Genomic DNA, 26,780 nt, shown 5'->3' with positions numbered 1-26,780 from the left:
CTTGTAGCTTATTTCGAGAGCTTTCCAAAACACTATAATTAAGTACCTTTCCGTTAAGTACTTTTTGAGTTATGATGCTTGAAATAATTTCTTAATTTTACATAAACCGTAAAATATCTTGTAAAATATTCATTTTTCGATTATCTTACCTTAATACTTTTACGTACAAAATAATGAGAAGAATCAATTGGTATAAAGAAAACACATAGTTGTTTTTAAGAAAAAATATGGAATTGTTAATTGCAAATTACATATTTTTTCTTCGAAACAACTATGTGTTTTCTTTACACCAATTGATTCCTCTCATTATTTTGTACATAAAACTATTAAGGTAAGGTAATCGAAAAATGAATATTTTACAAGATATTTTACGGTTTATGTAAAATTAAGAAATTATTTCAAGCCTCATAACTCAAAAAGTACTTAACGGAAAGGTACTTAATTATAGTGTTTTGGAAAGCTCTCGAGATGAGCTACAAGAATGTACAAAAATATATAGGATGTTCTATTTAAAAAAATTGAAGTGACCTTCACGTGACCTTCAAATGACTCTTCAAGGTCAAACCAATGATACCATCTTATGGCCCCCTCGAAACCATACAACTTTTGTCTAAAACATTTTTCTCTATCTTGCTTATTTTTCGAGTTATTTGGCTGCCTAAGGTAAAATGGGTCACCCTGTATATATATATATATGAATGATAAATTGTTGTTATATATTATTTAATATTATTAATATGTATTAAATTTAATATTATTAATATGTATAAATTTAATATTATTAATATGTATTATGAATATTTTAAATATATAGTATTAATTGTTTGAAACTCATGAGCTTTGTAAATTTCATATAATCTTTAATTTATAATAAATCACATGGCACAATTTTCTTATACACCTACACGTCTATTTCTCTATACTTCTTCTTAAATATATTTAAAGAAATGTAACATATATACACTCACGTGCATTCGTGCGAATATTTATACACGCACGTGCGCACTAATGCAAACAAATTATTTTGCGCCTACATGAGCAAATAGCGATATTTTTGAATAAAAAAGAAATTATAATCATGAATCATTTTTTTCTGTAATTTATAACAATATAGAAATTATTAAATTTAATTCACTTGATGTCACATAAAAGTCACTGCTTTTTGTTAGATTGCTATATTGATATATAGATTAATATGTATATTCGTGAATCGCTGCATACTATCTGATTTCAATCCGAGTTCAATCTTTGGATGTTCGTTTAAAAAACGGCGTTAATTACAAATTATTATTTAATAAATTTCTCTTTTCTAAAGCATCATAGAAATAATTCACATTTTAATTTATTTTTCATTAAGGAATATTGTGCTTCTTTAGTTCTGTTTGATTTAAGTTTAATTCCATGTCTTATATTGCTCATATTTTATATTTATTCTTTTTTTTTTTAACTGAAAAAAAATTTTATTTTCAGCTGTTTCTTTCTTTCTCTATTTGTTTATATTTTTGTTATGTGTTATGTTTAGATTCTACATAAAATATTATGTCACATGCGCCATTAAATTGTTTTTATGTAAGTTTCACACAAACGAGTAGATGATTCTCTCTCAGCGTATATCCATGTTCTATGATAAGAAACATAGAGATATATTGTAAAACTAATTATTCGTTTGAATAGCATGACATTATAAGACAGTAAAATAATTATTGTTGTTACATTTTATCAAAGCAGGACCGCAAAAATCTATATAATCGTAGATAAAAAATATATTCGAGCTATGATTTATATTCTCTCCGCATATTGTAACGTTATAACTGTAAAAAATGGATTGTGTTTTGATGATTATATCATGAAATATGTAGAGATATTCCTGTTAATAAATTTTCGCCTAAACATGCTATTTATGTAACCTGTATAACGTAATAATTTTTATGAAGAAATTTAAATGAATAGTATGCTTGAATGCAAACTATATAAAATCGTAATTGGAATTTCGCCCATATTGGATAATTTTGAAAGGCATAATTCACGAGTTATATTTTTTATTACTTTTATTATATACTCTGCGTACGAATTTAGAAGTCCAAGAAATACGAGTAGATTAGGATATTGTGTAAAATGGAATCAGATATGATACGATATACGTACATAAGGGAAACAAAATTCATCGGTATATTAAAATCTATTTCCAGCCTATCTCGGCGCTGGTAGAAACCTTTAGTTTTTTGTTTTGGTCCACCTACTGGACTTCCAAGAATAAATCCATGATTTTGTGAAGGCCGGTGTGACTCTAGGAGAAACTATTTTCGACCCTTATCTCCCGCGGTATCGGCGACACCCAATAAATGTCAATGAAAAAAAAAAATTGCCTGCACGGCAGAGATCAATTAGGAAAATATAGAACGTTATGTACTTGAATAATCAATGACGAAATCGATACATATCTTCTTTTGCCTCGCCGTGATATTTGTAAACCTCATCCTCCTCCTTTCGCGGCGAAAACAAAAAGAACTAATCTGTCTGCTAAAATTAACAATGAAATAAAGATGCTTTAAACGCGCGTGGTGAAAAATGCAAAAATGGAAGACGGAAGAAACAACTCTTTTGTAAGAACACTCTTTATATTATTAAATTCGAGAGATAAGCTCTGAGAAATTTGATGATCGTATATAAAACATATTTAATAGTTTTTTCCAAGAGATCTCATATTGATGAATGAAAGATATTTTCTAAGCAAAATCTTATTAATTTCTTCCTGTTTTCGAATTCTGTCTGTCCGAATATTGGAGTGAAGACAAAAACTGCGGAGCAAATTAGTAATGTAATTGATTCTAATAAGTGTCATTATTACGAGCAATTATGTTTAAGATACTTTTTATATTTTGTATGTATAAATCAGCGTTTCTCATTTTGTATGTATAAAAAAGCGATTCTTTATATAAAGAGCCTTATGGGCATATACGTGTCGCAAATGTTTGCCCCCGCAGTGTATATGCGATCCATAGGCTGCGGAGACATGAAAGTGAGAGTCCGGTATTACTCTTCGACTGTTCGAAGGCTGAAAGATCAATAATCGGGTTTAAAATGCGTCGATACATATGTGTAATTATTTGATTGTATAATATATGAATATAATGTAGTTGAAAGCAAAATTTATTTAATTTCCATCGATTGTTATCGACTGTATCAAGATTGGGCGTCGTAATTTTTTAAACTTTGTTTTGATTTCATTTACCGTGGGATATAAAGTTAATGTGAAATGTGTTATATAATATAATTATAATATATCTATGTTTAATAGAATATCCATCAGGGTTTCTCTTTTTTTAAAAATAGGTCTATTAGAGCATAAATATGTGGAAATTCTAAACAATCTGAAATAAAACTTGAAATATATTCGTTCATGTGAAGTATTCATATTTTTATATTATTTTATTATAAATTGAAAAGATATTATAAGAAAGATCTTACATACAGGGTGAGACATTTAAAATATTACAAGCCATTCTTGAAAGTACACATTATACCTATGAGAAATACAGAAAATTACATTTATTATGTTTATAAACGTCTATAAATATCTAATAGCCATCTTTCCAACCTATCATTTCTCACTGGATAGCAAAAGTTGTTTTAAGTAAAAGGTATTTCATTTAAAAGAAAAAAAAGCAATATATAGATATTAGTCTGACTTTGCGGTGTAAGTGCCAAATCATATAAAGATCAATCTAGATTTTTTAAATGGAACCACTCTATTTTTTTTTATATAAATCGATTCGTCACAAATATTTGGCATAAAAAGTTATAAAGATACAATGGCTAGAAATTGAAGTTTAAAAAATATTATATATTTTACTTTGACATAATTTTATATAAATTGTGAAATTCCGTAAAATATTTATTCTTCCATTTTATTTTACTTTAATACTTTTATGTATAAAATAATAAAAGAAATAATAAAAGAATCAATTAGTAAATAAAATATATAATTGTTTTTTAAAAAAATATTTAAAAAAAATTTTGAGTTATTTTTAAAATAAATATGAATTTGTAACAAGCAAAGTATATATATATTGTATATATATTTTATTTTTTATATATATTTGTATTGTATATATATATTTTTTAAACAACTAAGTATTCCATTAACAAAAAGAATTAAGTTGACCTTTATAAAATTTTAGTACTTACACCCAAGATCAAATTAATATCCTTATTATTTTCTCCTACAAACGAAATGGTTTTTATCTAAAACATTCTTTGTCATAATGCGTATTTTATGCAAAAATGGCTTGCAACACTTTAAATACTTCACCCTGTATAATACATTTAAAAAGATACTCTATAATACGAAGAGAATTATTTGGCACATTCAATCGCAACACATGTACATTGATTAAATTTAATGTGCTTTCTACATCTATAATTTGCGTGATGCGTTCGGTGATGCTTTTAGGCAGCGAGATATATGCTGCGCATCGTAGCGTTCGGCAGCATCGGAAATCGTGATTGCAATCGTGAACTTGTATATATTGCCATTACGGATGAAATGCACGTACATCGCGGTTCCAGATCTTCGGATGATCAGACGCCGGTTACAGCGGTGAATAAACATGGTCATCGTGTGTAATCATAACTTGCACGTTCATACGTTCTGTACGATGTCGCCTATCATCGACAAACGGCGATCGGATTATGTATCTACGAGTAATCGCTGATAGGTGGCCAGGATAATCTGAGGACGGGAACTGTCGTTCACAAGAGTTTCTGTTATTAGTTCGCACAGCAATAGAATAGCGTGTAATTGTACCCAAGGGGACTCGAAATTTCAAATTCTATTCTTACCTTCGCTACCGCATATATATATATATATATATATATATATATATATATATATATATTATATATTATATATATATATCGTGAGTTCCATAATACAGTCAAGTATTCAGTTGCCACACTTCGTCAAAATAGGATCATAAAAATCTATGTAATTGTAGATAAAAAAATATGTTCGAGTTATGATAACATTACAATTATAATTGCAAAATATTAGATTATATGTTTTGATGATGATTGTATTATATAATGAAATATGTAGAGATATTCTCGTTAATAAATTTTCGCGTAAATATGCTGTTTAAATAATTTGTGTAAGGTAATTATTTTTACGAAGAAATTTACATGAAAAGAATACTGCTTGAATGCAAACTATATAAAATCGTAGTTGGAATTTTGCTCATATTGGATAATTTTGAAAGACATTCACGAGTTATGTTTTTTATTATTATATTTATTATTTTTATAACATTTTAAAAAAATTTATATTATATTATTTTATTATTTTTATTATATAGTCTGTGTATGAATTCAAAAATCCAAGAAACACGAGTAGAGTAGCTTATTGTGTCAAGTGGAATCAGATACATGATCGATACGATGTATATATATGAGGAGAACAAAATTCATCGGTATATTAAAATTTATCTCGTGCCCATCTCGGCGCTAGCAGAGAAACTTTCGATTTTTTGCTTCGGTCCACCTACTGGACTTCCAAGGATGAATCCATAATCTTGTGAAGGTCGGTGGGACTTTAGAAGAAACTATTTCCGACCCTTATCTCCCGCGATATTGACGACAACTAATGAATGTTAATGAAAAAAAAAAGATTGCCGGCACGGCAGAGATTAATTAGGAAAATGTAGAACGTTACGTACTTGAATAATGAATGGCCGAATCCATACATATCTTTTTTTGCTTCGCAGTGATATTTATAAACCTCAGCCTCTTTCTTTCGCGACGAAAGGAAAAAGAATTCATCTATTTGCTAAAGATAACGATGGAATAAAGATACTTCAAACGCGCACGGTGAAAAATGTAAAAATGGAGAACGGAGGAAAGCACTTTTCTGTAAGAACACTCTTCATATTATTAAATTCGAGAGATAAGCTCTGAAGAATTTGATGATCGTATGTAAAACGTATTTAATAGTTCCTTCCAAATACAAGATCTTACATTACGAATGAAGGATGAATATTTTCTATATAAGCAAAATTATCTTATTAATTTTCTCCTTTTTTTGAATTCTCTCCGAATATTGTTGTGAAGAGAAAAAATATGAAGCAAATTAATAATGTAATTTGTTCTGATAAGTGTCATTATTTAAGCACGAGCAATTGTGCTTAACATAGTTTTTATATTTCGTATATATAAATCAGCAAAAAAGCATTTTTTCATATAAAGTGCTGTGTGCAACACGCGTCGCAAATGTTTGCTCCCGCAAGTGTATGGGCGATCCATAGGCTACAGGGACTTGAAAGTGAGAATCCAGTATTACTTTATCCATTCCACTAAACTTGACCCAGTCTTTGTCTTATGATACGATATGGCATCTATACACAGTAAAAAATAAAATGTTAATTATAACATTTTTCACATGTCCCAGAAAATCTACTCTAAATTTTAAGTTAAAATAACTCATTTGTCGTATGTTTCTTATTGACAAACTAAAAATGTTAAATAATTGACCCAATACTTTACATTTATTTATGTTAATGTGACTTTAAGTGTAATGTAGAAATAACATATAAATTAATTAAAAATTACATGAAAAAATAGTTACAATAACTCGTATGAAATGTTGAGGACATTAACATAATAGTAATTATTTTAACTTAAATTATTTGTAATAGAAACATTTGACTTTAGTAAATTTGATTATTTTTGTCTGTTAAAGTTCAAGATTATTTGAAGAGTCACTTTAACTTTTCTTAGAATGTTAAACTGACTTTGAGACATGTTGATTGTTTAAAATGATTATGTTCAAAATGCTCAAAATAATATTCCATTTCTAAGAGACATATACAAAGTATTAAGTTATAAAGGAGACATAAATGTAACACATGAAATCGTTATAAAAATAATAACATATAGGTTGCATGTTAATTTTACATTGAAGTATTAATCAAAATGTGGTAACACAAGAAAATTTTAACATATGGACGCACAATTTTTACTGTGTAACATCGCGTACCTTTGCATCATCTTACCTCCTTCTTCACTGAAGGCTACCACGCATATGAGTTACCTGCATTCAGCACAGATAACATGACATATTCCTGCAGCTAGGTAACTAGGTCAAGTTCATCCCGGAGACTAGATAATACAGTAAACACACGGGAAGTCTTATTTCGTCACAGTCACAATCGTGCTAAAAAGTTATGTAATATGTGTATATCCGCTACATTTATTGGGAGTTAATGATATTTATTTCTTTCAATTAGAATTTTTTGTTGGTATAATTTTCTTAATAAAAAGTTCTGATAAATATATTCATCTTTATATATGCTCCCCACCACTAATGATTTTGATTTTGACATATGTTGTCAAGGTTATGTCCCTACGTAATATGTAAAATAAAATGCGTTTTAATTTCTTAGGATTTTAATTATACTGGAGATAGGATTTTAATTGTCCTGCAATGATACTCGATGCGTTTTGTATTATAAGGATACTTCACGCATGATTACCAATTTTCTTATCGCTCTACAAATCTGAGATATTTAAATCGTACTATTAATTGTGCAAATGAGAGAAAGTTATTTTTTAATACGTAGATTAATATATTTTGTTAATATTATAAAAACAAGTTGAATGCTGGATCCTTCCTTACTATAACTTCTACCTATTAAATTAACTATTAAATACCTAATAAATACCTATTAAATTACATATTTAAATTACATTTTAATATTTATCTATTTATTTTAACTTCTCTTAAGTTTTTTATTATATTAATTATATATTTTTTATTATATTATATTAATAATGTATATAAATATATGTACATTAGTATTGCATTAATTACTATTTGCTAATACATATAAATTAATACATGTATATTAATGTGCAATATACATATATGTGATTTAATAGTGGATAATAATATAGTATAGATTACAATTTTAATATAATATATAATCATTATGAACGTTATATATAATAAAATATTATATGTATAATTAATATTATAAAATACTGTACATATAATTAATATTTAAATATACTTGTATATAAATATTAACAAATTAGTGCGTTATATTAATATATGTTGTTAATATTTTAAATCCTATAAAAATTATTCTTTACGAATATGTTTTAATAATGTACTATTAATGTTTTTAATTTAATAATAAATTATATGGCATAATTCTTGGAGCACGCTATCTCTATAATATTTTTATACCATGTTGTGAATAAAAACACCTCTCTCAATTTAAATTTAAAAATCTGCTTCGTTATAAGAAAAACACGATTATTGATTTGATCGATTTGAGGGATTTCCTATTGTTTTATTCATAAATCCACCAAGTAAATTTGAAAGAACTCATAAACAAAAATCTAAAAAATAATAGTTATTCATTATATTCTCTTATATACGATACTGTAATATTATATTCTAGTGTAAATAAGTTACGTTTTTTCATTAACTTGTTCAAAGACAATTTACCGATACAATCTCGTAATAATATAGTTTATAAAATTTCATTTGAATGTATATTGTAAATTATAAAAGTTCTCAAATTTTTGGTAAAGGAATATACTACTTTTAAATAGTATAAAAGAATTCAAATATATATATTTCTAGATATATTTATATTCTACGTAACGGTAGCCTCTTTTGCTTTAGACCAACGCGAAATAGACAGCTCTGCCTTCTTACGGCGCTCGATCGCTAGCACGAATTTGGAGTGGGACAAACGGCACCGTGCTTTGCTATTACATACCGTTTCTTGATCGAAACGTCTGTTAACGACCTCAGAAGTTGTGTGTTTACATGACACACATATTTATTACAATATCGCGTACCCCAAGTGTTGTTAGTCTTTGGAAGTTTCTCGAGATATTAAGAAGTCATAACTGTGCATATATATTTTTCTTATTACACTGATGATAATGGATAAAACATTGATTTATTGCGGCTGATTCTTATAAGAGGACATACATTTGCATACATTTTGCGATATATCTCAATATATAGAGTAAGTCGTTAATTAAAATTAAGTACATCTATATGTTTGTTTTATTTCCATTAAACTATTACTAGAGACAACGTTGTATTTAATTTGTCCGTTTGTTTTTTCCAATAAGAATGTTTTTACAGATATCTAAGAAAGTAGTATCATGTTTGTAAAACGATTATTATGTAGCAGTTTAATAATCATCGTATCGGTCTTTTCATACGATTACCGGATAACTGAACTATCCGAAGAAAGCACATACAGGCAATCATCCTATATATTAGCGAAACAATATGATATCATTCTTACATCATATGTTAAAGAGGATGCTTTTGTCGGCAACTGTAATATTAGTATTAGGATAATACATTCAATTCGAAGAATACAATTGTATTTAGACATAAAACGTATTATCGATACAACAATGATTAATGATCCAATAAAATTTACTTTTGATGGAAAAAAGATTGTTTATGAACCGTTAAAACCGGCTTGGTATGATAATAGGAGGAACATTACCGAATATGCATTCTTAAATTATCTATCGGAGGGGGATTATATCATACAATTAAACTATAATATAACTGATGATATAGGCCTAAAAAAGTTTTATAAAAGAAATGAAGGACAATGGTAAGTAACTATTAAAATATTAAGTATATAGTAATTATAGGATGACACAATCCTGGTACAACATTCTATTTATTAAAAAATGTTTTCTAAGAAAAGACATTTATATAAACATGTGCCTATCTGAAAAGTTTTCATTCCTAATTATATATTACTTAAGATCTTATTGTTAGTAACAAATTTTGCAATTTATTATTATTATTATTATTATTATTATTATTAAAATGAATGTAAACTGCAAATAAAAATCAATTTAATTAAATCAGCAATAATGCACGTCTTATACAACATTTTATCATCAACAGTCGGACGAATTCAAATATTCCGGTAGTGTTTTGAATTGTTTTCAAAATCTAAATAATACAATTCTAAAAGATTTATGTTTATGTTTTCATAGAACTTGTTTATTTGAAATTCAAAATTTTGGCAAATATTTCATTTTTATACTAATAACAAACTTTAGGAAATCATTATTAATATTTAATGAAGCCTATTACCGAGGCGTTTATAACATAAAATTAATCTATAATATAGCTGATGACACAGATGTAAAAAATTGTTATAAAAGTTATAATAATTCGGAACGAAAACATTTCCAGACACATGAGTTTCGTATGAATTATTTGTGATGAAATTTATATGAATTTTTTTGTTCATACATATATATTTCATAGAAGTCACTAACAAACTTTGGTTAGATCATGAACACTTACTCAATTTTCATAAACACTTTATGTATAAAATTAAATATAAATATATAATATTAAGTAAACATATAAGCTATATTTATGTTGTTTCATGTATTTAAACATGCACATACACGCACACATAGTACTATTCAGAAATTATTTTCGCTATAATATGCGAATAACTAAAAACATATATATGTGATTCATTTAACAAATTATCACTAAAATATGCAGTTTTTTTAACATGTATAAAATTATGTATGGAATGGTTAAATAATATATCAATGTCAATAATCACAATATATTAATTAAAATCAATTAAAAGAAGTCATTATTCTAACATTGTGTAATATAAAATTTATTTTAATTTTATTGAACGAAATTATTTTTTATTTTAATTTTATTGAAATTTATAATTTTAATTTTATTGAAATTTATTACTTATAATTTTGATACTATAATATTAACTATTAAATATTAACTATTCATTTTATACCTGTATATTCTAAAGTAAATGACCATTACGTTTTACTAATGCCAAAATACTATCAAAATTGTTAGATTACATAATGTTATACAAGATATAGAACAAAAGAGTAAAAAGAACTCTATGCCATAATTTTCTATATATATTATTCTTATATATAAATTGCATCCGTACATCTTCTCTTTATTCAATTTTTAATATTTCTATGTAATTGTCGAAAATTTATTATCATTAATTCATATTTCTAAATGTGTGATAGGTTGGCAACATATGTCGATACTATTGGGATCCAACACATGATTCCACGTTTGCCCGAATCTATTTACATTTTACATCTCAATAATATTATTATAAAACATCATCAAAATTATAGAGTTTTATCAAATATGCCGATACAAAAAATAGAAATAAATGATAAAAACATGACAATGACACATTTTTATACGTATTTAATGCCTAAATATTTTGTATTTTTGGCTAATCGGACTAATATATCTTTTATGCCTGGTCCAAGTCAAAGTATAGTCAATGTTGATATGTGGTGTGGAATGCACTGCGCATTTGCACACAAAATTGTTCAAAATATAACTCTATACTTGTTTGATAAATGGAAACGCCTGCATAAAAATTGGCAAATAAATCATGTTGCAATTCCGAATTTTCCGGAAAACGAAAGCATCATAAATCTGGGCGTTGTTATTTATAGGTAATTATATAATTAAAAAACATTAATATATTTCGAAAGATGAAAAAAGGATAATAATTCTTGGTATCTAAAATTATCTACATATCCTTTGTTTATTTTTAAATATTATTTGAATATACTTTAAAAATAAGTAAAATTGTGGGACAATGAGAGAAACATATCTAAATATTTATTATATCTTTAATCTGTATCAATTTATACGATAAACAATATTAAAATATTATATATATATTTTATAATCACAAAATTAAAAATTATAAATTAAAAATTGAAATATAAAATTAAATAACGTATTATATTCAAGTTTTCATATTCCTTATCGATCAAAATTTAAAAAACTTTATATATATATATATATATATATATATATATATATATATATATATTGGAAGCATTACATATATGTTAAGTAAGTATCGCATTATTTTGTGATGAGTCATTCATACGCGCAGACATTATAAAACATTAATATATAATTAATATGTTAATTTATAGAATTATTTAATTATATTAAATTTGCAAGCACAAAATATTTTCAACAGTAATAAGCTTTCTATAAAACATTTTCTTAAATTTTCAGAGAAGCAGATGTTACCTACATTGAGAATGTCGATTCTGTTGCGACTAAAATCAAAGTTGCTAACTTCATAGCCCATAAAGTAGTACAGGAATGTCTTTATTATGAAAATCTACTTTGGCCGTTATCCTCTTTGTTAAATGAGGCTATTGTCGCATTTCTTGGATTATATGTCACCAATCAGGTTATTTTAAGCATTCTTTAGCGCAGAACTTGCTCACTAGCAAATAATATGATATATATATATATATATATATATATATATATATATATAAATATATATATATATATGGTAAATATTTACCTTTACACAGCCCTCAAATTAGTCGATCTTGACATATATTGTCAAGGTCACTGCCCTGAATAACATCCAAAAGGTTTTAGGCGTTGCTCGTTGTTTATTAAAAAGTTATAAACAAAAGAAGTTTATAAATTCATTAATACATTAATCGAAAGAAAAGTCAATTGTTACATAATTTCACATAGATTTGTAACTTTCTATGCAAAGAGAAGTGTATGAATTTAATACAATTTAATACAATTGAAAAATATCACAAATGTATGTATACACACACACACACACACGCTGGGGGTGCAGGGGGGGGGCCTTCGGCCCCTCCACCCGCAACCACCCCGCCGGTAGGCAAGGTGGACCTCGCTTTACAATTTACAGCATATATCCATTGTGATTGAACTCTTCGCAATGCGTCCCGTACCGGCGGGGTGGTTGCGGAAGGGTGGGCCGAAGGCCCCCCTTGCACCCCCCCCCGTGTGTGTGTGTGTGTGTGTGTGTGTGTGTGTGTACACATACATTTGTAATATTTTTTAATTGTATTAAATTGTATTAATTTCTATATAAATTTAAATTGTTTCTTTTACAATGTCATCCTCAATTATAATCGATATATATGCAAAGGTCAAAGAAATTGAAATGTTCTTCAATATGTTTATTCCTTTATAAATTTTAATACGAAAGGTCTATTATTGTACATGGTGTCCAAAAATTCTGTGAACCTTATAAAGCTTCTTTTGTTTATAACTTTTTAATAAACAACTAGCGACGCCTAAAACCTTTTGTATGTTACTCAGTGCAGTGACCTTGACAATATATGTCAAGGTCAAGTCATTTGGGGCTGGCTGTGTAAAGGTAAATATTTACCATTATAGCGTATAATTTTTTTTATAAATCAGAATATTAGACGAAGATTCTATATTTACAAAGAAAAGTGAATTTCTTAAAAATGCTAATTTTCAAGTAAATCTGCAACATACATGGATAATACAATGTAAAATATTTTTACATTTTTATGTTTCTTTTATTTTGTGTGTGTGTCAAAGTCACTATGTTACATTTTTCCGACTTTAAATTATTATATAAAAGAAAAGAAAAATTATCATTCAGCTTCCACATAATATATGTACACATATAGAAATTGTGTAATAAAATAATTTTGCTATATAATATATTTTAATAATTCTAGAAATATTTAGTTTTAAAGTTATATGTCGAGTAATCATTTTTGTTATTAATATATTATATTTTTAAATTATTTATTCTATATTTTAAGAGTATAATTAATTATAAGAGTATAACAAATTTTTTTTACATACACGTAGAAAGTAGCAGCCTTAATGCATATTGCTATTGTGTATTAAATATAATATTAATTAAATAAATAAATTTAAACCATTTTTTATAGGCTCTCCCAAGTACCCGGATGATGGACTTGTTTGTGGTACAAATTCAACACGAATCTCTTCACTTCGATACTGAATATAAAACATCACTTTATTACACACAATTCAGCACAATCAACAGTTCTGTTGAAAATTTTCGTTACATTAAAGGTATGATAATATAATTAAAAATTGATTATGTAAATTTTTGAATATAAATGCTTAAAAAACAAACAGAATAACTGATAAAAACTTTAATTTTATATATAATCTCTTCATTATACACATGCACACATATATACATACATAATGGAGCTGTAGTGTATAAAATTATATATAAAAATTATATATATTACATATACAGGATGTTTCTTTTTAAATGATACAGTCGATTATCTCGCGAACCGATGATTTTATTGAAAAATTTTTCGAACAAAAGTTGCATAGCTTAAAGGGGTACACATGATGAAAATATGGACTTGATCTTGTCAAAGTAAGGTCAAGATCATTAATTCTTTTTTAAATGAATCTCTATTTCTTTATTACATATTCTTGTAGATTACCTCGAGAGCTTTTCAAAACGCTATAATAAAGTATTTTTTCATTGAGTACTTTTCAAGTTATGTCTTAATTTTACATAAGCTATAAAATAGTAAATCTAGTAAAATATTCATTTTTCGATTATCTTACCTTAAAACTTTAATGTACTAAATAATGAGACGAATTAATTGGTGTAAAGAAAAAACATAGTTGTTTCTAAGAAAAATATGTAATTTGCAATTAACAATTACATATTTTTTCTTAAAAACAACTATGTTTTTTCTTTACACCAATTGATTCGTCTCATTATTTAGTACATAAAAGTATTAAGGTAAGATAATCGAAAAATGAATATTTTACTAGATATTTTATAGATTATAAAATTAAGAAATTATTTTAAGCCTCAACTCGAAAATCACTCAACGAAAAAAACTTTACTATAGCGTTTTGAAATGCTCTCGAGATAAGCTATAAGATTAAGCAATAAAAACTGGGCATTTCCGTTTAAAAAATTGAAGGTAACCTACATGTGATCTTCAAACAATTATATCCAAGGTCGAACCAATGGCACCATCTTATGTTCTCCTTCGAGTCAATCAACTTTTGTCTAAAACATTTTTCTCTAAAATCATTGGTTTACGAGATACAGCACTGTAAAAAGAGACACCCTGCGTAGACGAAACTCTCAGCGAGGATCAAGATTAGATGTAGAATGAACTTCGATTTGTCTTACAAAGTACACTGCGTGGACGCAATGAGTTCCGTCTCCCTCCCCCTCATTCCTTACGGGAGAGTTCTACTTCCAGAACGTACAACATAATGCAAACGTATTCCTTTAAATATTATAGTACAAAGAGTATCTTATTGTAAATTAGTACAATGTAAACTAACCTCATACATAATGCTTTTAATATCATATTATGCACTTTTACCATAATTATTAATTATTTACTATAACTATTATCTTATTCATATTCTGATATAAATTATATAATTATAGTATCCAGTGTATTGCGTATATTACAACACATGATTACTGAAGAGATATTTTGGCAGAGTATCCGTACATATGTAAAGGACAAGTAAGTAATACACTATACTACTATAATTATTATTTTTATTTAAATTAAATTAATTTTAATTTTATTTAAATTTACACCGTTTCTTTCATACTTTATTATCTTTATTATTACCATTTCCAATACTTTTTACCTTCAATGTCATTAAATATTCAAGATATATTTTCAATTTATATATACACTTATCTTTTAAAAGTAATCAAGTTTGGTCATTCCTTTTAAATTATAATTTAAACTGTAGCATCAAATATTTATATAAAAACTATAAATCATATGATTAATTATCTAATTAATTATATATTTAATTAAATTAATCATAAAATATAATTACCAACTTTATATTATGATAATTATACACACACACACACACACACACACACACACATATATATATTTGCTAATACCTTTCGTTAACACATCAATAAATTTTGAATAAATTTTATAACTTTAGCAAGCCAACTTTTAACTATTTTGGTGAAGTTATGAAGAACCTTTCGCCCATTCCATTGTCTACAGACAATTTATTTATTATAACGCAGCTAATTAAGTTTTCAACCAAACGAAAATATTGTCCTGTAGTGAAAATAGAACGAGATTATAATATCCCATCGCACTATATTTATCCTATCGGACAGGTAAAAGCAACGATACAATATCAAAATTTAAATAACATGGTGGATGATTACATACATAGGTCGTATACTACGGAGTTGGGTGACTTTATAGTATATAATCTACAACAAACTGGTAAGTTTGCAATAAATTTATTACATATTATAGCGTTTATCATACATACACATTAGAGAGAAAGATTTAAATTATTAAAAATATTATTCATTATATTATGTATTATATACATTACATTTATTATACATTATATATACATACATACATACGTACAATTATTAGAAATGTTCAATTTTCATGCAAAATGATTTTATATCTATTATAATATATATATACAATTTGCATTTCCATTTATGTTCACTTTATGATAAATTTTTGATCTCTGTTAATGTATAAAAGTATAAGTACAAAAGTATAAACAGATACTTGTACTGATAAACTCTTTGAAAGAATTATATATATATATATATTATATATATATATATATATATATATATATATATATATATATAATTCTTTCAAAGAGTTTATCAGTACAAGTATCTGTTTATACTTTTATATATATATATATATACAGGGTGATTCAAAATAACCCTATTGTCCGTGAAATGACACATTCTTGAGTCAATTCTAAGACGATTTTTCCTTTGGCAAAATTTCGTCCGACGCTTAGTTTTTGAATTATTAAAGGAAGTAATTAACTTATAATTGGTCGAATACAAGAGGCAGGCAAGGGTGGCGCGATTCACTGTCAGACGCGGGTGCTTACGCGGGGCGCCTGCTGCGATCATCTGATCGCTACATACACACACATGCGAATACATACATTCTCATTCTCTCTCTCTCTCTCTGCCTCTCTTTCTCCCACCCTCACTCTCTCTCTCTCATTTGCTTAATCACTTGAAATTATTATTACTTTTACTTAAATTATTATTTACTTTTTATTATTATACATTTTCACTTTAATTATTATTATTTTTTTATATTGTACTGTTATTTTTTTTTTTTTTTTTACGAGAGAGGGGAAGATGCATTTTATGCATACTCACAGGCCTGTCCGGTGAGTTATATGGGACTCGAGTACCAAGTCGAATTACCAACTCGGTACTCCTTATCCACTAAAAACCCCTCTCTTTCGCGAATTTTCTCTGACACTGTTTATTTGACATCCGGAAATCTGTTTTCACACAACACCAAAGAATAGTTATTATTACCTTGTTCGATGCATTGCTGTAATTTCTTGAAAAATGAATTTTCCGACAAATTGTACTTTCACTCAAATTGAACGTAGATATCACGTTCTAAGGGACAGAGATCCACTCTAAATAATTAATCGAAGATTCTTTTTTTTTTTATAAACTGTATTCTTTTATAAACTTTAACATAATCACATTCATTCACTCACTCGATAAGATGAGAAATTTACCAATGACTCTATCACTAATCACTATCAATCACTGTCGAATAATCACTGTTGGCAATTAAAAACCACTCGATTAAAGAAACACACGCGCACATACGTTATTACACGACGCGACGATATTTACCCGGCGACAGCAAACAGTTTTTGGTTATGGTAAGTTACACGGTAGATTCTTCAATCAAATCGATGTTCACGTTCGACAACGCTGTTAGTACCTTAACCTACCGTAACCTATCATAACCAAAAACTATTTGCTGTCGCCGGATAAATATCATCGCGTCGTCGCGTCGTGTAATAACGTATGTGCGCGTGTGTTTCTTTAATCGAGTGGTTTTTAATTGCCAACAGTGATTATTCGACAGTGATTGATAGTGATTAGTGATAGAGTCATTGGTAAATTTCTCATCTTATCGAGTGAGTGAATGAATGTGATTATGTTAAAGTTTATAAAAGAATACAGTTTATAAAAAAAAAAGAATCTTCGATTAATTATTTAGAGTGGATCTCTGTCCCTTAGAACGTGATATCTACGTTCAATTTGAGTGAAAGTACAATTTGTCGGAAAATTCATTTTTCAAGAAATTACAGCAATGCATCGAACAAGGTAATAATAACTATTCTTTGGTGTTGTGTGAAAACAGATTTCCGGATGTCAAATAAACAGTGTCAGAGAAAATTCGCGAAAGAGAGGGGTTTTTAGTGGATAAGGAGTACCGAGTTGGTAATTCGACTTGGTACTCGAGTCCCATATAACTCACCGGACAGGCCTGTGAGTATGCATAAAATGCATCTTCCCCTCTCTCGTAAAAAAAAAAAAAAAAATAGTACAATATAAAAAAATAATAATAATTAAAGTGAAAATGTATAATAATAAAAAGTAAATAATAATTTAAGTAAAAGTAATAATAATTTCAAGTGATTAAGCAAATGAGAGAGAGAGAGTGAGGGTGGGAGAAAGAGAGGCAGAGAGAGAGAGAGAGAGAGAGAGAGAGAATGAGAATGTATGTATTCGCATGTGTGTGTATGTAGCGATCAGATGATCGCAGCAGGCGCCCCGCATAAGCACCCGCGTCTGACGGTGAATCGCGCCACCCTTGCCTGCCTCTTGTATTCGACCCATTATAAGTTAATTACTTCCTTTAATAATTCAAAAACTAAGCGTCGGACGAAATTTTGCCAAAGGAAAAATCGTCTTAGAATTGACTCAAGAATGTGTCATTTCACGGACAATAGGATTATTTTGAATCACCCTGTATATATATGTATATATATATATATTGTGTACACACACACACACACACACACACACACACACACACACACATATATATACAGGGTGGACCAATAACTCTGTCCACCTGGAATATCTCCGTTATATTTAGATACAAAAATTTTGTACTTATAAGAGTTGTACGGTACCAAGAGAGCCGTAATATGCTCCTAATAATTTTTTTGTAGGTGGAGGCGCTTCAGAGATTTCAAGGTCATCTCCATTTTTTTAAATGGCATGCTATACTTTTTTATTCTTAGTGTAATAGCGGAAGTTTAGACGTTTTCAACGACCTATAATAAGGTCATTCGGCATTAAATAAAAGTGTAAAACAATGATTCTTACCTTGCTTATAAGAGATGCTCGAAGTGATGTCCGTTTACATCGATGCAACACTGAAATCTTTGAATTGCTGAAGCACGTACATTTCTTAACGTTTCTGGACTGATTATCGCACATGCTGCATATCGCTAGATTATAGTACAAAGAACATTGTATACCAAGAAATACCGACCACAGCGGAAAATATGAAACAACGAATTATTGCAGTATGTGCGACAATCAGTCCAGAAACGTTAAGAAATGTACGTGCTTCAGAAATTCAAAGATTTCAGTGTTGCATCGATGCAAACGAACATCACTTCGAGCATCTCTTATAAGCAAGGTAAGAATCATTGTTTTACACTTTTATTTAATGCCGAATGACCTTATTATAGGTCGTTGAAATCGTCTAAACTTCCGCTATTACACTAAGAATAAAAAAGTATAGCATGCCATTTAAAAAAATGGAGATGACCTTGAAATCTCTGAAGCGCCTCCACCTACAAAAAAATTATTAGTAGCATATTACGGCCATCTTGGTACCGTACAACGTTTATAAGTAAAAAATTTTTGTATCTGAAAATAACGGAGATATTCCAGGTGGACAGAGTTATTGGTCCACCCTGTATATATATATTACATATACAGGGTGTCCCTGAATAGTCTGTACAAACTTTGTGAATAAGTTCCAGGGACCTAAACAAGCAGAAAATGTCCCATAAACATGGGATCGGAAACGCTTGCTTCTGGAGTTACGACGGTTCGAAGTTTTCCTGCAATAGCTGGAGAAATTATCACGTCAAATCGCATAGGTGTTACAAAACTAATTTAAAAACATGACTGAATCAAATTATTCATTTGATGATCTGGCGGATATCCATCTGGTGTATGGCCGTGCCGGTGGAAATGGACGGTCCGCCAGACAATGCGGCGACGTGCGCAGGCTTCCTTGGAATCTAACGGAGGCCATTTCGAGCATTTGCTATAGCAAGTGTACTGTCCTGTTATGTCCGTGGCAAAACCGAGGAAATAAATAAACACACTTTTGTAACACCTATGCGATTTGACGTGATAATTTCTCCAGCTATTGCAGGAAAACTTCGAACCGTCGTAACTCCAGAAGCAAGCGTTTCCGACCCCATGTTTATGGGACATTTTCTGCTTGTTTGGGTCCTTGGAACTTATTCACAAAGTTTGTACAGATCATTCAGGGACACCCTGTATATATATATATATATATATATATACAGGGTGGGGCATTTTAATCGCCTCAGGCGGATATCTGGAAAACTAAGAGAGATACAGAAGAATATTTCATACAAAAGTTGTATGGTTCGGAGGGGGACATAAGACGGTGCCATTAGTTTGACCTTGAAGAGTCTCCTGAAGGTCAAGTGAAGGTCATCTTTAACTTTTTTAATGGGACACCCTACATGCTTTCGCATATTCTTGTAGCTCATCTCGAGAGCTTTCCAAAACACTATAATTAAGTTAGTTTTCATTAAGTACTTTCCGAGTTATGAGGCTTGAAATCATTTCTTAATTTTACATAAACCGTAAAATATCTTGTAAAATATTCATTTTTTGATTATCTTACTTTAATACTTTTATGTACAAAATAATGAGAGGAATCAATTGCTGTAAAAAAAATATATAGTTATTTTTAAGAAAAAAAATTGCAAATTACATTTTTTTTTTCGAAACAATTATATGTTTTCTTTACACCAATTGATTCCTCTTATTATTTTGTACATAAAAGTATTAAGGTAAGATGATCGAAAAATGAATATTTTACAAGATATTTTACGGTTTATGTAAAATTAAGAAATAATTTCAAGCCTCATAACTCGGAAAGTACTTAATGAAAACTAACTTAATTATACTGTTTTGAAAAGCTCTCAAGATGAGCTACAAGAATATGCAAAAGCATATAGAATGTCCCATTTAAAAAGTTGGAGGTGACCTTCACGTGACCTTGAGGTGACTCTTCAAGGTCAAACTAATGGCACCATCTTATGTCCTCCTTGAAACCATATAACTTTTGTATGAAACATTTTTCTGTATCTCTCTTAGTTTTCCAGATATCCGCCTGGGGCGATTAAAATGCCCCACCCTGTATATATATACATATATATATATATATATATATATATATATATATATATATATATATATACACAATTTATTTATTTTTGGCAGGATATTATCGAGTCAATTACGATATCGAGAACTGGCGAAGAATTGCAAGTTATCTAAATTCTAAAAATTATAGGAAATTACATGTTTTGAATCGTGCCCAAATTATCGATGACGCTTTCCACTTAATGATAACAAACCAACTTAATTCCACTGTATTCTGGAATATTACAAAATATCTATCACGAGAAACAGACTACGTGGCATGGTATCCTATGTTCAAAGCTTTGGAATATCTGTCCAATATCTTTCTATTTCAGGAACCAATATATTTTAATATCAAGGTAATAACACAAATTATTAAACAATGTCAATGATGCCTTAAACATACTAAAAACATATTACTTATTGCACATATTAATATTGTGTGCATTTATAACAATAATTATTAAGTGCTTTCAGAAAAAATACATACAATAAAGTACATGTAGCTAAAAAAATTTGATTACGATTTTTAAATATATTTTGGATGAATGATAAGTATCTATTTCCATTCGAATAGAGTGTGTACTAATTATAAAAAGTTGGAGAGGAAAATAAAGGAAAATATGAAAATTGTTACCATTTTTAATCCAAGCATGATATTCATAATGACGATTTAAATATCATTAATTTTTAGATAGAAAATTAGTAGGAAACGTATATGTACATCAGTTATCTGTGTGTTTAGTACACACATAAACAGTTAAAAAGTTATCAAATTATATTATACATATAATGTCTACATGTATGTCTATATGTCTACAAAATATGTATTTTTGTATGTATATTTTGATATGGACATGTTTGCATGTGTTAAGCATGTGTGAATATGCACGCAAGTAAAATTCAAATTTGTGTAAATACATATACAATATAAGTATAGCTATACATATAATAGATATTTTTATAAAAAGAAATTTAGAGCTGTTTACCAAGACAAAACGTTCTTAATATATAAAACCATGTAAAATATATTTGCGCAAGATATCTTTCGGTATGGCAATATATAATGCAAGAATCGAAAAATATAAAATTTATATCAAGTAACAATATAAATACATATAAATATATATATATATATATTTATATATTTAGGGGAAAATGCTAAACTTACTAAACGATTTGCTTGATAAACTTAAATACGATGAAGTTTCTAATGAACACGGTTTTACAAAGAGTTTAAGAATGGAGGCTGCGAAATGGGCATGTAATCTTGATGGTCGCATATGCATAGAAAATGCCCGACATAATTTAAATCGACATCTCGCAGATCCCGAAAAGAACACGTAATTTTTCTTATATATTCTCGGTTATTTTAATTTAATTGTTTTGTAGATACATGTGCAATGTTTATTTTATTATTTATATATCAAAATTATATATCAAAATTGAAATTATGTTATGTTATGAAATTATAATTTGTTAAATTATTTAATCAAAATATAAGATTAATATGTGCAAAACTTTTATATTAGAATTTGTTTTTTGTTAAATCTCGTAGGCTTTTGCCATGGTGGAAAGAATGGACATACTGTCAAGGTTTAAAAGTATTGTACTATTCTCTTAGCAATGAAGATTCTCCTTGGTGGGGAGTATATCGTCTGGGAAAAGAAAAATTTAAACCTAAACTTTTAAAATTTCTCTCTTGTCCTGAGGATTCACAATTTATCAAAGATTATTTAAATTTAATAAAAAATGATACTACAACATCGATTATGTTTTTAAAAGATTTTTCCGATCAAGATATTAATTATTATTAATTATTAATAATATATTATATTAATTATTTTCTTTTAACTATCGCAAAGCATGCAAGGAATCCTGTAATACTCAATTTCATATTACATAATCTTGAGCATATAAAACCTAAGTAACACAGTTTTCTCTCCGTAAATATATATCTATCATTCAACAATTTATTTGTGTATCAATACATATTGTTCTACTGTTATAGACAAGTCAGCGAGTATGCAACGTTTATTATTATTATTAATCATGTGTATTCCACAAATCAACTCGAAAAGGTAAAAATTGTAAAAAACATATATATATATATGTGTGTGTGTAAAATAAATAACCACGCGACATCAAATATTGCTGTTTAATATCATCAAAATGATCTGTTTTAGATAAACGACTTGCTAACAGATAAATTTTTTAAAGTAATGCAAGTTGAATTAAATGAATGTAAGAAGATATGGTTTTTTGTGAAAGAAAGAAATACGAAAGTAAAGGTAAATTTTATGAATATCATTATACTAATATTTCATTTATTAATCATTGATCTTTTTGTTTTCATACAGAATATATTAATATCACAGTATCCCAAAGTAACAAGCAGAAATTAATGTCATTTAATTTTTTTGATAAAATAAACATTTTTATTTCTAATTTCCGAAAATACATTATTTTGTAAATATGTAATTTTTAATGAATAAAAAAATGGGAAAGAGTGAGCGAGCAAGCGAAAGCAAAAGAGAAATATAATTTCTTTACTTGGAAATTTTAGTGAAAATCGATTTATATAAATTTTAAAAAGAGAATTTACAAGCTTCAAATTTAAATCTTAGTTAGTCTAGATGTTCAGCTCTTAGTTAAATAAATTTAAATGTTTTTCAATATGATTGAGAAAGTATTACGTAATGTGATTCGCATTTCTTTAATATTACACGAGCCATTTGATTACTAAAATAAAAATTTAATAAAGATGGATAAGTTAAGAACAATTAATGCACTTGCTAGATATAACAGTTATAATATTATAATATTATAATGATATTATCTCTGTGATAGCTGCAGCTCATCTAAATTTCTAATTTTATTTTAAAAATCTCTAATTCTAAATTTTGATTTTTATTTGTTGAAAGTTACTTGCAAAGTATTATTTATAAGCATTCCTTGCAAACAAAAGAGTTGTTAAGTAAAATATAGTGCAACACAATGCACATAATATAATACAACACATAGTACAATAGAAGAATGATTTTATTCTCATTTTAGCAAATTTGTAATTTTCATAATCCATAATTATTATTTATTCCTATTATATTTAAGATTATTATTATTATTGTATGTATTATATATATGTATTAAATGTATTAATATTATATATATATACACATACACGAGATAATATTTAATATAATATTTAGTAATATTTATTATAATATTAAATATTAAATATAATATAAAGCACTGAGAGAGACGAAAAGTAGTGTAAGAACAGGAGGGGAAACGGGGGAGTGTTTTTGGACGGCAAGGGGGGTAAGACAGGGATGTCCATTGAGTCCGTTGTTATTTAGTATAATGATTGCGGACTTGGAGGAGGAGATGGGAAAGGTGAAGTAGGGAGGGATCAAGATGAGTGGGGGAGAAAGGATATATACCCTAGCTTATGCGGATGATATAGTGCTATTGGCGGAGGAGAAAGATGAAATGAGGAGCATGATTGGTAGATTGGAGGAATATATAGAGAGGAAAGGTTTAGAGTTGAATGTAGGTAAGACGAAGGTAATGAGGTTTAAGAAGGGAGGAGGTAGAATGAAGAAGAGAGAGTGGAGGTGGAGAGGAAAAAGGATGGAGGAGGTAAGGGAATTTAGGTACCTGGGGTATACGTTGCAGAGGAATGGAGGACAAGAAGCGCATATTAGGGAAAGGATTAAGAGGGCGGCGGCGGTAATGGGAGAAGTATGGGGAATAGGGAGGAGAAAGTTTGGCAAGGATTGGAGTAGAAGGCTATGGCTGTTTGACAGGCTAATATGGACTGTATTGAGCTATGGAGTTGAGATATGGGGTTGGAAAGAAAGGGAAGGAATAGAAAGACTGGAGGAAAGATATATGAGGTGGGTAATGGGCCTAGAGAGAAGAACACCAGGATATTTGATAAGGGAAGAAATTAAGAGGGAAAAGTTAAGAGAGAGAGCGGGAAGGAGAGCTTGGGGATTTGAGGAAAGGCTGAAGGAAGGGAAAGGTAGTGAGTTGACGAGACTATATTGGGAGGAATTAAGGGAGGGGGCGAGGGAGGGAAAGGTAGGATCAGAGTGGGACGAGGAGAGAAAGAGGTTTTTTGAAAGCAGGGGATGGGGGATTGGAGAGGTAGAGAGGAAGAGAGAGGAAGGGGATGAATGGTTTGGAGAATTGATTAAGAAGGACAAAGAGCAGCAAAGGTTGGAGAGGGAAGGAAGGATAAGAGACTCAAGATATAACAGATGGTATAAGATGATAAAGGAAGAAGGAATACCAGAATATCTAAAGAAGGGATGGGGAGAGAGCAGGTGGAGGAGGGTATTGAGGTTTAAATTGGGGAATGAGATAGGGGAGAGTAATTATTGGGAAGAGGAAGATAAAAGGATGTGTAGGTTATGTGAAGGGGAGACGGAGACTTGGGAACACGTATGGGAGGGGTGTAGAGTGTGGAGGACTGGGGGGGAAAGCTGGCAGGAAATGGCAGGGTGGATATTGGGGGGAGGAGGGGAGGGAGAATGGTGGATGAGAGAGATAGAGAAAGAAAGAGAAGTAGGAAAAGATAGAGGAGGGAGAAGAGAGGAAGAGGAAGAGAGAGAGTGAGAGTGAGAGTGAGAGTGAGAGAGAGAGAGGGGGGGGAAGAGAGAGAGAAAGAGGGTAGAGGGAGGGACGACGGAGTTGGGAGGTTGAAGGAAAAAGCAAGAGGAAGCGGAAGTCGAGGGCGTGTGTATGTGTGTAAAGGAGGGAGGGGGAGCGAAGAGATTCGCGATCCCTCAAGTAGTTAATAAGTATAAGTTAAGTTTTAGGATAAAAGTAGTTTTAAGAGTTTTTTGTAATAGATTGTAACCCTGAGGGGAACAATAAAGATATTAATAATAATTAAATATAATATATATTATAATCTGTTTTAGACAAGCAAATTAACAGAATTAGAAGAAAATTTCAGATGTATGCAGCAATATATTTCAAATATTGAAAGCAAGATACAAATGCGCTTTTTCGAAATCAAAAGTCAACAGAATTACTTTCAAAATTTTGTCAAATATCAACAATAACCGTTTAATAAAAGTAACAATTGTGACGCGAATACATCTATATATCTTTGTTACAAATAGTTTTTTATAATGTTTATATTTTTCGATTTATTATTTATGCTTATGTGCGTTAATAATATATAATTAAATGCACGTGCATTTACAAGGATTCATTTTAGCCTGCAATTTACTGATGTTTTTATTTCCTTATTAACATGAAGTAAAGCAAAGTGTAAATTATATTCATAATAATAATATATAAATAATTATAATTAAAGTATGTTATATTATAATTAAATATATAATTAAATTAAGTGTAAATTATGTTCATAATTATAATATATAAATAATTATAATTAAATTATGTTATATTATATGAATAATTTTAATTATATTAAATGAAAAAGTATCTGCAATATATTTAACATTATATTACTAATGTACTAAAAATGTATTATCTAATTTAAATTGTATTCTGATTTATTTTTTAAATTGTATTTGATTTGTTCTATATTTGTAACTTTATATGTTAATATTTATTAATTATATTATCTTGAATTAA

General features: G+C 28.6%; 1 pseudogene across 1 annotated transcript; it reads left to right on the top strand.

Annotated features, from left to right (window-relative positions):
- Window positions 1-8,962: 8,962 nt before the first annotated feature.
- LOC145961228 (glutamyl aminopeptidase-like) lies at window positions 8,963-26,239 on the top strand (annotated as a pseudogene). The gene is made up of 13 exons (XR_014435600.1): window positions 8,963-9,038; window positions 9,161-9,650; window positions 11,083-11,529; window positions 12,110-12,290; window positions 13,807-13,954; window positions 15,324-15,405; window positions 15,854-16,149; window positions 21,243-21,523; window positions 22,317-22,507; window positions 22,723-23,091; window positions 23,176-23,245; window positions 23,351-23,455; window positions 26,096-26,239. The product of XR_014435600.1 is annotated as a glutamyl aminopeptidase-like (transcript).
- Window positions 26,240-26,780: the final 541 nt, after the last annotated feature.

Source organism: Camponotus vicinus, unplaced genomic scaffold (assembly GCF_025532165.1).
Source record: "Camponotus vicinus isolate PSW18456_S1 unplaced genomic scaffold, iyCamVici1.0 SCAF_11, whole genome shotgun sequence".
NCBI lineage: Eukaryota > Metazoa > Arthropoda > Insecta > Hymenoptera > Formicidae > Camponotus > Camponotus vicinus.
The sequence above is the reverse complement of the archived record's forward strand: the minus strand, read 5'-3'. Positions and strand labels throughout refer to the sequence as shown.